General features: G+C 47.1%; 1 protein-coding gene across 1 annotated transcript in view; it reads left to right on the top strand.

Annotated features, from left to right (window-relative positions):
* The first annotated feature begins 7,788 nt into the window (after positions 1–7,788).
* Positions 7,789–16,642, top strand: part of LOC101839497 (doublesex- and mab-3-related transcription factor C1) — a 40,923-nt gene continuing 32,069 nt past the window's right edge. The window contains exon 1 of the mRNA XM_040744282.1: positions 7,789–9,373. The gene's annotated coding sequence lies outside the window, so the exon portion shown is untranslated. The remainder of the gene's footprint in view (positions 9,374–16,642) is intronic.

Genomic DNA, 16,642 nt, shown 5'->3' on the forward strand with positions numbered 1-16,642 from the left:
GGACACTAGCTACCTAAGTGTAGTTCTTAGAAGGTTGGAAAGGGGTTTGACAAGGAACAATACAGTTCTGGTTTAAATCCTAAGGAACCTTAATCCTAGGAAGACAAAGTGAAAGCAATGTTGAAGAGACTCAACAATACTGCTGCTGTATTCTGCATAACTTCCCACAAGCCATGAGTCTGATGAATCACCAACATGCAGAGACACCCAAAGGGTCTCACATGTGCACCTTTTTATTGTGGCCAACACTATGAGAGCTTCCACTGACTCCAAGGAAACACCTATGTGTGAATTGCTTTTATACAATGTCAGTAGAAGACCCTGTGTAGTTTATTTAACGTTGCAACAAAGGAAACCGTGGGAAACTGGGGCAACGCAGTAGGACACTGTTTTGGTGTTTTAGCTTTTACAAGTGGAGCAGCTCTGAACAGTTGTGACAATAAAGATGCATGTCTTCGTTTCTCTTAGGCAAATACCTAGGAAGAGAAGACTGATTCATGTGGTAGGTGCATGGTTAACTTTTAAGACACTGCCAAACATTCTCTGTGGTTGAACCATTTGGCACCCCACCAGTCTTGTAAAGGAGTTCCAGGTCATGCAAGTACTGGAATGTGATTGTTGTTTTAACAGACACGTACGTAAAGTGTAATTTGCCAATACGCACACCCAAAAACCCTTGTATCTTCTTGGTATTTATTCATGTGTCTTCAAATACATTACCCACCTCTTAAATATATTGCTAGCTTTCTTATGAGTGAGCCATGAGCATTCTGGGCATATTCTAAGTGTAATTCCTTTATCAAATTCATGGACCTAAAATAATTCCTCTCTATGCACTTTATCTTTTATTGCCTTAACAAGGTCTCAGAAAGACATTTTTAATTTTGACAAAGTTGTATTTTTTGACTTTTTAAGTGAAATATTTCCTCTGACCTTTTGGAGTCACTCTTTAGAAAGATAAAAGTTGCACACTGCGTAATATTGATATTTTTGTTCATTTTTTGTGGGTATAAGTGTTGTACCCGAATGAGTGTCTTTACATCACTTGCATGCAATGTCTGTGGAGACCAGAAAAAGGAGCCGATCCACTGGGCCTGAAGTTACAGACGGTTTTAAGCAACTGTGTGGGTGCTAAAAATAGAACCTGGGTCCTATGAAAGAGTAGCCAGTGCACTAACCACTGAGATGCCACTCTAATGATAATTGAGTTTTTGATTCATATGCACAGGCTGCATTTCCCTCCTTTCCTTTTTTTCAAATTCATGGCCTCTTTTTCCTGTTAATTGTTGTTACATGCACAAACACATACACAGGAACACACACACACACACACACACACACGGACGCACACAGGAACACATACACATACACACACACATACACACACGGACACACAAATTCTTGAATATAACCTGCTCAGGCTATATGCAATGTTACTCCTTTGTGAGTTTCAGCACATGTACAACTGCATCATCTGACACTGTCAATGTGATTTTCATTTTTTGTTTGTCCATCGGATGTATGATACTGACTGATTCCTGCCACACTCACTCACAAAGCTATGATTCAAATGCAAGGAGTGAAGAGGGATGGAGGAGGCTGGACAACTGGTCCTTAGATGCTGTTGCTTAGGAGAGACTTTGCCTCTCAACCACACACTGGTGTGAATGCAGTTCATCCTTTTCAAACAACCAGAAGAGCAAAGTTTTTACCTCCCAGTATGAAAAAAGTAAACTCTCTAAGGAGATGAAAATTTCACTTTTTCTGTGATTTCACCTTCAAAAAGTATGTGTGTGTGACAAATCATTACATTGGATGCTATAACTATATACAGTGATTATACAGTCATTTCAAAAAGTATAAAAAGGGAAAGAATACAGAGCCTGTTGTAGCAACATAAACATGTACAGTGCTGTAAAACAAAGGAAGGAGAACCAGAAAGTCTTAATTCAAGGAGATGAGGAAGGAGTGAATTCAGATAATGGACAGAAGATATGTATGGATTTAAAATTAATTCTTTTTCTAGTCCTAATTCTGACATAATGTCTTGGTTAGGGTTTACATTCTGTGATAAAACACCATGACCATAAGCAACTAAGGTAGGACATGGTTTATTTCACCTCCATTTCCACACCTTCAGTCTGTCATCTAAGAAAACTAGGGCAAGAATGTAAACAGGGAAGGAAACAGAGGCAGGAGGTGATGCAGAGGTCATTAAAGAGAACTGTTTACTAGCTTGCTCTCCATGTTTTGCTCACCCTGCTTTCTCTTACCTCCAAGTACCACAAGCACAGGGATGACACTGCCCACAATAAGCTGGGCCCTCCCACATTAACCATCAGTCAAGGAAATGCACCAGAGGCCAAACCAATGGGGACATTTTCTCCATTCAGAATCCCTATTAAAATGACTTTAGCTTGTATCAAGTTGAGATAAAACTAGCCAGTGCACATGAATTTTTTTGTGTGTTTATAAGTGGATAAAATATATATAATACTGAAAGTATAAGATTTAATGTGTCATGTTTCACAACTTCCCTTTTGGGTGGTAATTATAATGGTATGTATATTTGGGGCTGGTTAATTTTGCTATGTGGTGTTTTTTATTTGAAATGTTTTGGATTTTTGTTTGTCTTTTCAAGACAGGAATTTTCTGTAGCTTTGGAGACTGTCCTGGAACTCGCTCTGTAGACCAGTCAGGCCTCAGACTCACAGAGATCTGCCTGCCTCTGCCTCCTGAGTGCTGGGATTAAAGATGTGAGCTACCACCTCCATGGTGAAAGTATTTTTATAACAAATGCTTACTTTCACAAAATGGAAAGAGATGGAATCCACCATCATCTCAATTCAAAATTGCAATGGTGATAAAATATTCTGTTCAGTCAGTGAATTGTAAGGGGTGTGATGGACTGTTATTCCTTTCAGCACAAACTTTGTATGACAGTTGTCCCATTCTGAAATTGATCAGGTTGTATTTTGTATGATCTCTTGGTTAATGACTTGGTGACTGTCCCTTCTGACCTCCTGAAATGGTTCTTCTAGAACACTCTATTCCCCAGACAAGCACCCAATTTCCCCTCCTACGTTTTGGTTTTATGGGCTTGGGAGCAGATGACTGTACCGTTGAAAGTTTGGGTTCATGGTAGCTGAGCCTGGTTTGAAGAACACAGACTGCAGTTGTGCAAAACTCCAGTATTTCCAAGAAATCTGCGACTTTGGCAAACATTTGGAGTAAATGACCTTTAACCTTAAGCTGCAGAGATAATGCACCTGTTTCTTAAAACTGTTCCTCAAAGTTCAGAGTATTATTCCCACTATAAAGGAGGAATATTCAAACAGGAACTGGTTCTTATGCCTCCCTCCCCCAAAAAAACTCATGCTGGATATCCCACCTTGCTAAACACTCCCTCAGCAACTTCACCCAGAATCTGCTAAGTGACCTTTCCTGCTCCATTTTTCCAGACTCTAATGGACTGCAAGAAATGGATAGTTCCTTCAGCACTATCCAAAAAGCTCCGGGGCTTTTCCTGTCTCAAATGTTTTCACTGCACTTGCCATATTCCTGTCTCCTTTAGGGGCCTACCTCGTGTTGAATATGCCTGGGTGAGCAGTAAATAATCACATTATTTAGCCTATTGCTAGATCTAGTGTGTGCATCATCTTGACTTTGATACACTTCTAAGGACAGGGAGTCACAGACCTGGCAGCTGGCCGGAATATCCCATCTGCAGTAGGGGTAGGATATTATATTCACCTATAACTTGGATACCATTCAGAAACAGGGAAGTAGTAGTATGGCTATGCATGATGTTGGTGAACCTTAAAATCATTATACAGAGAAAAAGAAGTCAGGTAAAAGAATATCTGATGGTTCACTAAGTAAAAGGTACAGAATGGGAAAAACTAATCTGTGCTGATGCAAAGAAGAAAGGTAGCTATGCCTAGAGAGAGCAGTGGGTACTGATTAGAAAGGAACCCAGGGGACTTTCTGAGAGTGATTGACGTTATCTCTATTCTGATCTGTTCTTTAGCTACAAGGTCCAGTGTGTTTTGCAATAATCAGCTAACTCTGGACTTGCCACCTAGACTTGGGCATTTCAGAGTATGTAACTGACACTTCAAGTTGAGTCATCGTAGGACAAAACTACCCTCACAGAGATTTGTAAGCCAGCTTTGTTTTATTTATATTTACACTCAAATTTTCAATGTCTCCGTGTTTCTTGATTTTCCTTTTTCTGTTTTCATGGTGTTAGTTGAACCTAAGGCTTTGCATGTAGTAACATATGCTCTTAAAATGCAACTAAAGAGTGTCTTTGAATTGCTGAATATAAGAGACTTAGAATTCTATTTATCATGGTTATTTCATGTGAAAGCTTATTAGAGCCATATTATGCACTACCTTTGGTCAATATGTTGGTTAACAACCCTAGATATATCATGGTTCCCCAAAGACAAGATGGATAAACTGTCAATCAAAGATTTTCTAGTAGATGGGAGAGCAATGCTCAAACATGTTGTTATGTCATTGTGGACGAGAAAAAGAAGGACACAGGCACTAATGATCTGAAGAAAAAATGAATAGAAGCCAAGCATTTGTGTGCCTGCCTGCAACCCCAGCATTGGGTAGGCAGTGGTAGAGGATCACTGTAAGTAGAGACCAGCTAGGTCTACAGAGTGAGTTCCCAACGTGAGACCTGATGTAGTCCCATTCTGCAAAGGTAGATTACCTAGACTAGGATTGATTTGTTGCATCAAGATGAATATATTAAGAAGCATCACAAACCCCAGACATAAAGCAGTATAGACAAGCAATTTGAGAAGTTTAGGTGATATTGGCACTAAGATCCTCTTTGAAACTGTGGATCTTAAAAAAATATTTTAAATTCTCAAATTAAAGGTATCATTTCGTAGGAGTTCACCCTAAGTGGTCAGTGTGTGTCCCTTTAAATCTACCTTTATGCACTTACGCTAATTACATTCACACACATCAGTGTGTCATTTGATGTCTGCCTGTTGTTTTTAACTAAGTGATACAAAATTCTATTGTTCTAGGATATTTTCTTAGAAACAGGGTCACGACAAGCCCAGGCCCGCCTGGAAATCACTATGTAAAAGATGCTGGCTTTGCTTTCCTGGTTCTCCTGCCAGTCCCTCACATTTGTTGAGATTACAGATGTCTGCCACCATGATCAGCTTTCCACATTTGTAACCAAATAAGACATTTTCTTCATATATGTATATATATATTCATGTCACTCTATATATTCATACACACACATGCACACACATATATATGCTTAAATCTTTTAATTGGTATGTGGGTGATGTTTAGGCACATTGCAGATGTTTAATTCATTCTTCTGATGAATATTTTTATTTTAATAGTTGTTCTCACTTTACCAACTACAGATAATATGACAATAGTTTTCTCCTTCACATCTGCAGTTGTGGGACTGTTTCTCTGATGTTATGGTTCCATTCCGGGCAAGTACAGTATAGGATATCTAGATAACTTTGATTTTCACATAAATAATAATTATTCAGACTTTGAGGTTGTCTTCTTACAGGCCTGCCTCTCCATACAGGAAAAGTGCACACTAAATGCCTTTGCTGTTGCTCTGAGTGAGATTCAAGTCTGCTTCATGTATTTTATCTAGCAACTAGAGCTAGGATGACCATCTACAAGTGAACACCTTTAGCAAGTGCTTACACACTGAAAATGTCAGTGAATATTGTGAACTCATTTCCAGTCTTTTACCACGTTTGATGACCATACATTTAATTGTCCTGGACAATATGTCGGGTCACATCTGTCCCTGCATTTCCACTAGCATTTCTCTCTGGGTTCGACCACTTAAGAAAATAAATATCACCACTTTGCATTTCTGACCGAGGAGAGGCTATTGACTTGTTGTTGTTGTTGTCACCATCTCTAATTCCTTTATTTTTGTAGAGCAGGCCACCATGAGCAGTATGAGGAAATGACGTAGGGCTGGAGGGCCTAAGTGTCAGCCACAGCATATAGAGTAATGCAGAGAGCAAGACAGACCCGGGACTCCATCTGTTCCCTAAGAGCATGCCTAACATCAGGCTGCTGGCAGGCTGGGTCCTTGTATGGTGGTCCCTCTTAGCAATAGCAAGTGTTTTGGCCTTGACCTTTTGCCTTTTCTGGAACTGCAGAACCCAGTCTCATCTGACGGTGGACAGAGGTAAGTGGCAGACCTCTTTCTGGGGGTGATGGCTGGCTTCGTCGGGCGTGAGGGATCAGAAAAGAGCTGGCACGAGTTTCACAGTGGAGGCGGCACGGCTCCAGTCCAGAACACAGGTGGAACCCGTCAAGTGTCCAACTGCCTGTGTTTAGTGGCCAGGGCGGAGAAGACAGTGTACTGCTGGCAGAATTTTAATGAGAGCACACAGCCAGAGGTTCCGGCATGTTCCCTAGGCTTGCTTTCTTTTTCTTTTCTTTCTTGTTTTTAACAGTTAAAAGCCACCCAAAGAGAGAAACGATGTGAATCACTGATAATGAAACACCTTCAAGTGGAATTTAAAATGCATGTCCAAATACAATTCTACAGGGTTTGGTTTAATGGAAAATTTCTGTGTTGAAGACAATATTATGGGAGACGGTCCAGTCTGGAGGCAGAGACGATGCTGTCATTTGGACCGAGAACACCAAGCATAAGTTTGCCTGAGCCCTCGAAAGAGTGAAAGAGCACGTTTAAGAGTTCAAAAGTTGTGAGTGCAAAAGAGCAGTTACGAGCTGAGGGATGACAAAGGGCAGGGGTTGAGGGCATAAGAGAAGGCACCCTCTCTCCCTCCCTCCCTGGCTGCCATCAGACCTCTCAGAAGCAGCATGGATGTGAAAAGATCTTTTCTTCCAGGGACGGAGGAACTCGTCAGAGACTAAGGGTCTGTGTGGCTCTATAGGAGAGACCTCCATTGCAGAGTTGGCAGATGTAGTGGTTCATGGAGGGGTGAGCTGCCCAGGGGTAGTGTGGGGATTCAAATAGGTGGCCCCCATAGACCCATGTGTTTGAATGCTTGGCCTTTAGGGAGTGACACTGTTGGGAGGTGTGGTCTTGTGGGAGGAGGAGTGGCCTTGTAGGAGGAAGGGTGTCACTGGGGGGCAGGCTTTGAGGTATCATATGCTGAGGCTACACCCAGGGATGCAGCTTCCTTTGGTTGCCTGTGGATTCAGATGTAGAACTCTCAGCTCCTTCTTGGAGGACCATTTCTGCCTGCCTGCTGCCATGTCCTGCCATGATGATAATGGACTAAACCTCTGAAAATGTAAGCCAGCCCCAATTAAGTATTTTCCTTTTCAAGTGTTGCCTTGGCCATGGTCTCATCACAACAATAGAAACCCTAATTAAGATGGGGAACCATGGTAAGGAGAACAAGGCCTGAGGGGCAGATAGAGTTTGTCTGTGCTGACCTCTGACGTCCCGCAGTGAACACCATGACCTGGATGCTGGAATGGAAGGGAAGCAGTTTCCAGTCTGGAACTTGCAGGCCACTCCAGTGCTTGACACCTAAAACACCTAGCACTCCCTCAGCTGGCACAGGAGAAAGGGTAGCAGTTATCAGCTCTTCTGCCACAAGGCAGTACAAAAGACAACGGCGTTGGACCTGGACAAACAATAGATAGATAAGGAGCCCCATGGAAACCCACGAAATACCGCATTTTGCAAAGGCACTAGAGCCGCACCATTAGGAAGAACAGAAATTTCATAGGAGGATTATTAGCTGATAGAGTACTATAGTCCTAGTCAGGGTGATAAGAAAGAGGAACCCCGGTACAGGAACCACAGCATGCAACCAATGCCCACTGATAACTAATTCCAGTGAAGGACAGTTGTTGTTCACCTGACTCTCTAGCAGATGGATCGAATGTATGAGACACCTGGGCTTCTGACGTGTCAAAAATAATTAGAAGGAACAGTGGGGAAATATCCAACTCAGAGCAACAGTTAAAAAAAGGATCATTTACTACCATGGGAAGTATGCCACAGGTACAGGTATAGAAGGCAAGATGTAAAGGTATTGAAGTACTCCAGAATCAACAGAAGAAAACACATTTGTTGTGGTTGAGTGCCCTACACATTTTCCAGATGCCACCTGTCCTTGGTACTGAGCTCTGCATAGAAGGCGTTTCTAGTGCAAATCAAGCCGACTATGTCTTCATACAGGGAAATTTTGACCATGGTGTTCATATAGAGGACAAGATTTTTACAAAAGATTTAAGAACAGAATGATGAGGGAAACTATTCCACTCAGAATATAAAAAATATGTTCAAGTCTCCATTAAAGAGGAGCAACAATAAAATGCCAGCAATGGGAGAAATTTGAAAGACAGAAGCATGAAAATCATGTGGAAATTCAGGGACCATTGTATTGGGATCTCGGGCCGGCCATAGACGTTAAGGCACAGAGGCAGGTTGCTTACTGTCGAGAAACAGCAGGCTGAAAATGGAATTCTTACCTGTTGGACACAATGCAAGAAAAAGAGGTGGCTGCTGGGCTGGAGACCTCTCCTGGTTCCTTGTGGGCTACCCAAGTGTTGCCCTCCTAGCCCCAAGGTTTACTGAGGGTCCCTGAATGTCAGATGAGAGGCATGAGGAAGGAAAGTACTTTGTGGGGGAACAGCCGGGCCCAGTGAGGGGGGAGGCAGAGAACTAAGCAAGCAAAGACGCCAGGAGCCCTGGAAGGTGCGATTATACTTAATGCCTCTCTGCACTGTCTAGTGGAGAAGTAACAGTTAGACAGGGCATGCTACCATCGCCGCCATCCCAAGTGGAGGGCGCCTAGGGGAAGCAGGTGGGCCTGTTGCTGCAGAAAGGCCTCCACTCAGGGGCAGAGGCATCTCTCCCCTAGGGAGCCTCCTCCTCAAGGGGCAGGGACAGAGAGACACAGAGGATCTCAAATGGCCTGATTCTTCGCGGCAACAGCCAATAGGGAGGAAGGTTTGCTTTGAGTGCAGTCCTGAGGCTTCTGGTCTCCTCTAAGGCTGGCATCAGTGGCCCCCACCTCTAGGAGAGGGGTCCCCTCATCCTTCCGGCCCCGAATGCAGTACCTTCCCCAGCCGGCAGAGGCGCTGCGGGACGGCGCCAGCGCGTTCCCTCAGCAGAGCAGGGCAGCTGAGGCTGCGCCCCCTCCCCTGCCGGCTTCCTGGTCCTCGGGGTGTGAGGGCCGCGGCCTGGGACTCCAGACCCAGGGCCTGCGGGTGTCCTCGGCGGCCCCCGCAGCGTCCGCGGCGACGTCGTCACGCTCCTCGCGGCCTCGCAGCCAGCGCTCGGGCCGGCCGCCGAATGCCCGAGGAGAGGACGCGCATCTCCTCCCCGAGTTCCTGCTTCCTGGGCCAGCCAAAGCCGCAGGTGAGAACGTCCGCGGTAGAGGTGGCACCCAGGGCCTGCGGGTCTCAGAGGCCCCCTGGCCTCCTTCTTCTCTCCTCCTTGCCCAGGAAAGCCCGCGGGGGCGCCTGCAGCGGGGATGCTAAATGCTCCCCAGAGCCCCGAGAGCACTTCTTCTGAGGCACGTAGCCCCCGCCCAGGTGCTTCTGCGAGCTCATTGTGGACCCCTCAAGCCCCTAGGGGATCCCCCGCCAAGCACCCCGCGGGCCCCCCACCCCTGGCGCGCATGCCCAGAGGCCCTGGGAGCTAGAAAGTAGCTGAGCTGCTGGCGCAGTACCTGCTGGCTAAGAACGCGAAGACTCAGTGGATCAAAAGGGCAGACATGCTGAAGTGTGTCATCCTAAAGGTGCAGGAGCTTCTTCCCCGAGATTTTCAAGAGAGCCACTGACCTCCCCGAGTTAGTCTTTGGGTCTAGGTGAAGGAACTTGGCCCTGCAGAGCACTCCTATGTCCCGAACAGGAAAAAAAATCCATCCTGCCCTGCCTTTGGGGCCTGACAGGCGACCAGGGCAAGCACTCCAAAGACTGGGCTTTCTGCTGAGTACCCCGGACTTGATCTTCGTGCGGGCCGGCTGTGTCCCAGAGGAGGTGTTCGGGGAGGTGTGGAGGGTATTGGAGGTATGTTCGCCCAAAAAGCATCCCGTCCTTGGGGAGCCGTCACCAAAGTGCATCACCAGAGCTTGCGAGCAGCACAGGTTTCTGGTGCAGGAGTAGGTGTCCTCCAGCAGTCCCGTGCTCTCGGTATTCTTGTGGGGTCCTCAAAGGAAACAAGACAGATGGAAGTCCTGGAGTTGGTGACCCAAGTGAATGACACCTGGCCCAGAGCCTTGGCTGTGGCAGTAAATGAGGCCTTGAAAGAAGAGGAGGAAATACCCGGTGCTGTGCGGTGGCCGAGAAGCAGCTGCTGGTGATGATGTGACAAGTGCGAGTGTTAGTGCGAGTTCCAGTTCCAGGGCCCGTGCCATGGCTGAAGCAAGCATCAGCGCCAGTGCCAATGCAAGGGCCAGGGCCAGGGCTAGAGCCATGCCGTGCCGGAGTGATGGTCAGGACCGGGGACAGTGCCGGTGCCGCTCAGGATCTCAGGCCCTAGTCAGGGCTTCTGTTGCCACTGGGGGTGGCTGAGGCCCAGGTTTCCTTTCTTTTGTTGTGGGTAGTCAAAGGGGCACTGGAGCACTGGGCCCTGGTGCTCTGATGTATGAAGAACGCAGGGCTAGAGCAGGGGCAGGAAGGAGACATAGCATTGTTCTCCAGTTCTCTGTGCTTCGTGGTGACTTAGCGCCTAGGCCGCACATTGCAAAGTCGTGCGTGCTTTGTAGCTGCCCTCTTTCCCGTCGAAAACCAGTTGCGAGGCATCGAGTGATGCGAACTAAGTGATGAAGGCTGAGGATGTGGCTGAGTGGTAGAAGACGTTCTTCACACGGGTAAGGCTGTGGCTTCCATCCCTGGAACCAAAAAGTAAATCAAAAGCGACTCGATAAGAACAGTGTCAAATCAGAGTGGAAGGAAAGGCGTACTAAACTACTTCCCAAATCCTTGCTTTTTTAGACAGATGAGTAGTATGAGCATCTGCGTTTATGCTTGGCATACATCCAGTGTTTCATTGCTCCTTTTGTAGGAGAGACATGTTCGTTTACACAAAACAATTGTGACACTGTCATTTCATGTCTGAAACATTCTAGAGTCAGTAGTTCTTTGAGATGGTGCAGGAATTCATGGTACGGAGATTCCCCCTCCAGATATTAAGAAATAAAACACAAATATGGCTGAAATCTGACACACAGCCAAGACAGCGGATGTTTCTTGTATTCACCTAGAGCTCTGGAATGTAGGGAAAAATAAAATTGAATTAGACACCTTGCTCATGGACTCATTCATTTAACCTGTGTCTAGTGACCATGTACCTTATGTGTGTGAGGCCCTATGCCCGGCACTGGTGGTCCAAGGATACACCAGACTCGGGCTCTGCCCCACATCTGAGAGTCTAGGTGGGGCGTAAATAGCTGAGGTAGATGTGGCAGTCGGGTTTTTCTGGGCTGGTCATATAAACCAGGCGGTCAGGGAGCGCAGAGGAGAGGCATGGATTCGTGGGAGGGGAGTCTCCAGGAGGCAGCAGGCTTCATCGCCTCCAAGTAGCAGCACCCGAGAGATGCAGCACGAGAGATGTGAAAACTGCAGAAGACCCCAGGTTGGCATGGTGTGGATTCCTGGAGGAACTGCAAGGCAAGAACTAGAGGATACTGGAGGGATGCTGAGAGGGCAAGACCACATGTGCAGGAGACGCAACCTCCAGTTGTACCTGACAGAGGAGAGGGATTAGAAAAGACTGCACTGCACACTCTTGGATCCGAGGTTTGCCAGAGGAAAGGCCAACAGCAGCAGCTGTGGTCAGTGCTCTACTCTGACACCCATGCACACCGTGGGTCCCTAATCCATCATTTCTAAGGAGTGGCAGGAGAGGAGCAAGTGTCCATTAGCAGAACGGAGATTGTCCCCTGAGGCAAGGGCACAAACAGAGGTCGTGTGCTGCAGCCTGTGAGAGCCAGAGCTCAGTGTGCTGAGAGGGCAGTGGTAGGGTTACAGTGAGCTTCCGTAATTTGAAAAGGAGAGCAAAGGCCTGTGTGTGAGCAGCTGTGAGGGACTCTAGGTGTTGTGGAGCACTGTTGACAGAAGTGAGAGGGAAGTGTGTCTGAGCAGAGAAGCCTTGTGGCCAGACCCGGGCCCCAATCCTATTTAGTCAGGCTACACAGGTTTCCATGACTCGAGAGGATCTGATGAAAGGGTGACTCTAGCCAGTGTTGGTGGCCTCTATATGCAGCGTGGCATTGAAAAGCGCACATTCCCTCTGCTGACGTAGGATAGCTTCCAGTGGATATCAGGAGCATAGTGGCTGGCTGTTGCGCCTCAGAAACCTCTTACCCTCTAGACACAAATCTCATGGGATCTGGAAACAGCACTCTTGGGGACTCCCCTCGGATATGAGGGGTCCAGTGAGCACTGCACCTAAACCCTTCATTCTTTTACTTGTGTGAAGGAAACAAAGGGGGGTATCTGCTGGTCTCGTGAGGGTGACGATGAAGTGGGAATCTGAGGTGACCTGGAGGAGTAGGTGTGTCAGAATGATCTGTTTTTCTCTGGAATGGGGCTCTTGGGGCCGAATATGTGGCTGTCAGTCCAAACCCTTTCCTTGAGACGCCAAAATATTTTTTTCCATTTGCAGCCCATAGCCCATGATCAGTGATAAAGGCTGCATATTATATGGTGTATATTTTTGTAGTTCTTACATTCCATTTTTCTCAAAAATGATCATGGAGGATTTGTTGTCTATGGTCCACAGTCCTAATAGGTACCTCAGCAAGCTCTGCTGTCCCGTTAAAAGTACTAAGCATGTGGTCCATTCTCTTGCCTACGTCGTCAAATGTTCCCTGACTCCAAATGCCAAGATTATCACACCTAAATTACTTTTTCTTTTCCTGAAAGAGGTGCAGGAACAATATTGGTGTAGAGCTCAACAGATATATCCAGATGTATTCCTACCTAGATGGAAGGAAGCAGGTGAAAGCCAGATGAGGCAGATGCAAAAGGGTGAGCCTACAGAGTGCTGCTTCCCCCAAACAAGTGGAGACAACAGTGTCCCCCCATTTCTGACATAGCTGGGTTCAACATAGACAGAAGGAAAGACGTTTAGGGTCTCCCATGATGTCAACTTCCCTTTGGTTTCTGATGTTCAGTATGTTGTTTCCCCGGTCTCTGATATCTGGTGTTGCAATTTCTTTGTTTTTAATTATTTTATTTCAATTGCACGGTTGTTTGACACACATCTGTGCACTATGTGGATGCCTGGTGCCCACAGATGTCACAAGAGTGTATCAGTTAGATTTCTTGGGACTGGAGTTATACTCAGTTGTCAGCCATGATGTGGGTGGTTAGAATCGAACCCAGTCCTCTACAACAGCAACAGGACTTCAACCACTGAGCCGTATCTCCAGCTCAGCCATTGCCATTTCTAACGTGGTCTCCTCCATGTTAGGTTAATGGTTTAGCTGTGCTACATCTTCCATTGGGGCCTTATCTCGAGGAAACTCTGTTTCAATAGCTTTCAAGGTCTCCAAGGAAAGGCAAGAAAGGCCCACACAGAAAAAAGAACCATAGTAGTGAGAGATAAAGCTGTCCCTTTGAGGATGTCTGTTGTGATGAGCAGTGGCATGTCTGGGAACTGTTCGTGAGCCCGGAAGTCGAAAGCCTTATTGTAGGATCCAGAGAGTCTTCCTCCCAGTGGCTTGTCCCCCACTGTGCACCCTCCCCCACCTACTCCTCCACTACCCATTGATAAATGAGTCCAAGGATTTCTCCACATGAGGATCATTTACAATGAAAGGGGGCAGAGACATGCTATTCCCTCCTCAGGAAATTTTGGTGCATGCAAATGCCCCTTGGGGTGAGAGCTGAGAGCTGTGGGAAATCAATGCACATTGAACTAGGACTCCAATGCCACCACCAAACGGCAAGCACCATTGCCTCAAGAAGGTGATTGTATGACCCAGGAGGACTAACAAAGACACTAGTTCTCGCTTTTCACACCAGCATCTCCTGGACCACCAAGACTGACACCCAGATGGTCTCTCATATGAGTGATTGTCAGTATGAAAGTGAAGGAAAACCATGAAGACAAAACACTGTAAGGCACGCCGGCATTTATTTCAACCTCATTGAACAAGATGCCTGGGAGAGCAGGGGCCTGGGCAGCAGAAGGCCTTGCTCACTGTCATGGCTGGGTGTCTGCAACTCCCGTGGACTCAGCCTCGGCCTGTTCGGCGCCCTCTCCTGAGAAGCAAACAGAGAGACAAGCGGCCCCTCAGAAGCCCTGTGGGGATGGAAGGGAGGGCTGGGTGCTCTCTGGGGGCGAGCAAGGGGCCGCCCAGCTTGCAGTGAGTGGTGAGACAGACAGGCTGGAGCAGAGCCCTCACCCGAAGAACTTGGACACAGGAGCCACGGCTCTCTGGAACCGGCCCTTCCAGATCCTTCTAGGAGGAGCATCCTCCCTGGTGCCTCTTGGGCCATCGGATGAGTTCTCCATGGTGTGAGCAAAGAAGACAGCTCCCTGGGAGTATTGTGGGTTTCTCAGGGTCTGAAAGAGAGAGCTGAGGTGTCATCTTTGCAGTCACCTCGTGACTGCTGTCCATTGCCCCATTCAGCCACTGTGAGGTGCATCTGCACTCCTTGTTGAGGATGGAGAAGTGGGGAGACCTGCCTTGTCCAAACCCCAGCCCCCTGGAGGATGTTCCAGACCACATGGAAGGGAGACTCACCTGCGTAGGAGGTGGGAAGAAGGGAAGGACTATCATCTTCCAGGAGTGTATGTCCTGGCCAGGATGACTCCTGGGACTTCTTTGTAGAGATCTCCTCAGCTGCCTGCTTGACCGAGTGTATATGCTCAGCACGACCTCTCACAGCACCTGCCCACTCTGGCCCTGCCCATGGTTCCTCCCTGCTTTGGTCCAGAACATGCAGCCCAGCCAGTGGATACTTTGCTGATATGTGACATCTCCCCCCATCCGGTGTCTCTCACTCCCTCCTCTCTAATCTTCCTACCTTCCTTTCATTCCCATAGTCTCTTCTCTGCTCCTTATTCCTGCCTCCCTTCTCTTCCTCCTCACACTCTATTTCCTCCTCTCTGTCTCTCTCTGTTCTTTGACTTCCCTCTGTCTCCTCCTCAGTCTCAAGCCATGTTTGACCTTGATAGAAAACCACACTGATATTTTAGCCGTATCTCATTTGTGGTGACAGTATTTGATCCTTTTCCTTCAGTGGGCTCTTTTGTTGGAAGTGCATTGGTCTGGTTCTTGTCTTATGTTCTCTCCTAAACCCTGGAAAATTCTTAAGCATCACTCAAGCCAGAGTGTTTTATACTCTGCTTCAAGCAGACACTCTGGTCATATTAAGTCTTCATTGGTTTTCACACAGTGACCTCTGAAACTTGTAGGTGAAATCTAAGTGATGCTGATGATAAAGATGTGGTATTTGTGAGGAAAGCATGGTGACTGAATTGCCTTTGTAGCATCAAAGTGTGCAGGTAAATGGAGAATGGTCTGTTATGCCTTTGAATCCATATGCTGTGTAAAGATACTTTTGGCCTTCAGCCGTCATCTCTGTTCTACATCTCCACAGGCATCACTCCAGAGTTCTAGGTGGACCCCGGGTGGGAGAGACATGATGGGAAGGAACAGGAGGTGGGATTGCCGTGGAGGGAAATTTGCCAGACAAAGTCTTTCTCTCCAGACAGGCCATCTCTGGTCCCTGGGGTGATGATTAGCAGCCCTGGAGATGTGTAAGCAGGTGTGGCACATGTGTGCTGTGCCCTAAGGAGTAGGGTGTCAGTGGTCGCTGTGCGTATCAGAGTAAAAGAGCTTGCACTTTTCATGTGCACCCTTCCATGATGTGCCCAAGCACCTCAGATGAATTTTAGGAGTTGCCAGGTCCATTTTCTCAATGCTCAGAACCATGACCCACCACCTACCCCCAAATGAATAGGGTTCTTTGTCCTCGCTGTCTCCTTGCCCTGCCCATGCCCTCAAATGGTTTCCTCTCAGAGTGCTCCACGGGAGCTTAGGCTTAGTGGCATGGAAACCACAAAAAGGTGATGGGATGCTTCTCATAACTATGTATGCCCAGCTGTGTGAATACAGTGTGGGCTCCCTCTGTTTTGCTTAAATGTAAGCAACAATCTGGGCTTAATTCGCTGACCTCAGTGGTGAGGAATAGAAACAAAGGCTTCCTAGCTCTGTGTCATTTTCTCAACATCCATATTTATTCAAGGAACGTGAACTGATGAGTCAGTGCTTCTTCCAAGTCCTGCAAACACCTCTATGCTAATAAAGAGAATGCTGGCTTTTGGACCTGCAGCCATGAAAGTACTCCTGGTTTCCTTGCCTGCACGTGTTGCTCTCCTGAGCTACCACCTGGGGGCAGAAGGAGACATGGGAACTGTCTCAGGGAGAGCTCCTGAGCCCTCTATGATGCAGCTTCTGAATGAGGTTCCCAGTCCTAAGCTAAAGGCCCTTGCCAAGATTTTGTACTGTCAGTTGCTTTAGGATGTGCCCAGGGCCTGGCTGGGAGGTTCTGACATCTGCAGTGATGCATGAGGGACTGACTCCTGTGGGTAGGGCTGTGCTTCCTCTCCCTTACCAGCAACGGAATGGGGCAGTTAGCTGCTTAAGCAGGTCGAGGGGCAGCAGTA

This window comes from Mesocricetus auratus, unplaced genomic scaffold, assembly GCF_017639785.1.
Source record: "Mesocricetus auratus isolate SY011 unplaced genomic scaffold, BCM_Maur_2.0 Super-Scaffold_100003, whole genome shotgun sequence".
Taxonomy (NCBI): domain Eukaryota; kingdom Metazoa; phylum Chordata; class Mammalia; order Rodentia; family Cricetidae; genus Mesocricetus; species Mesocricetus auratus.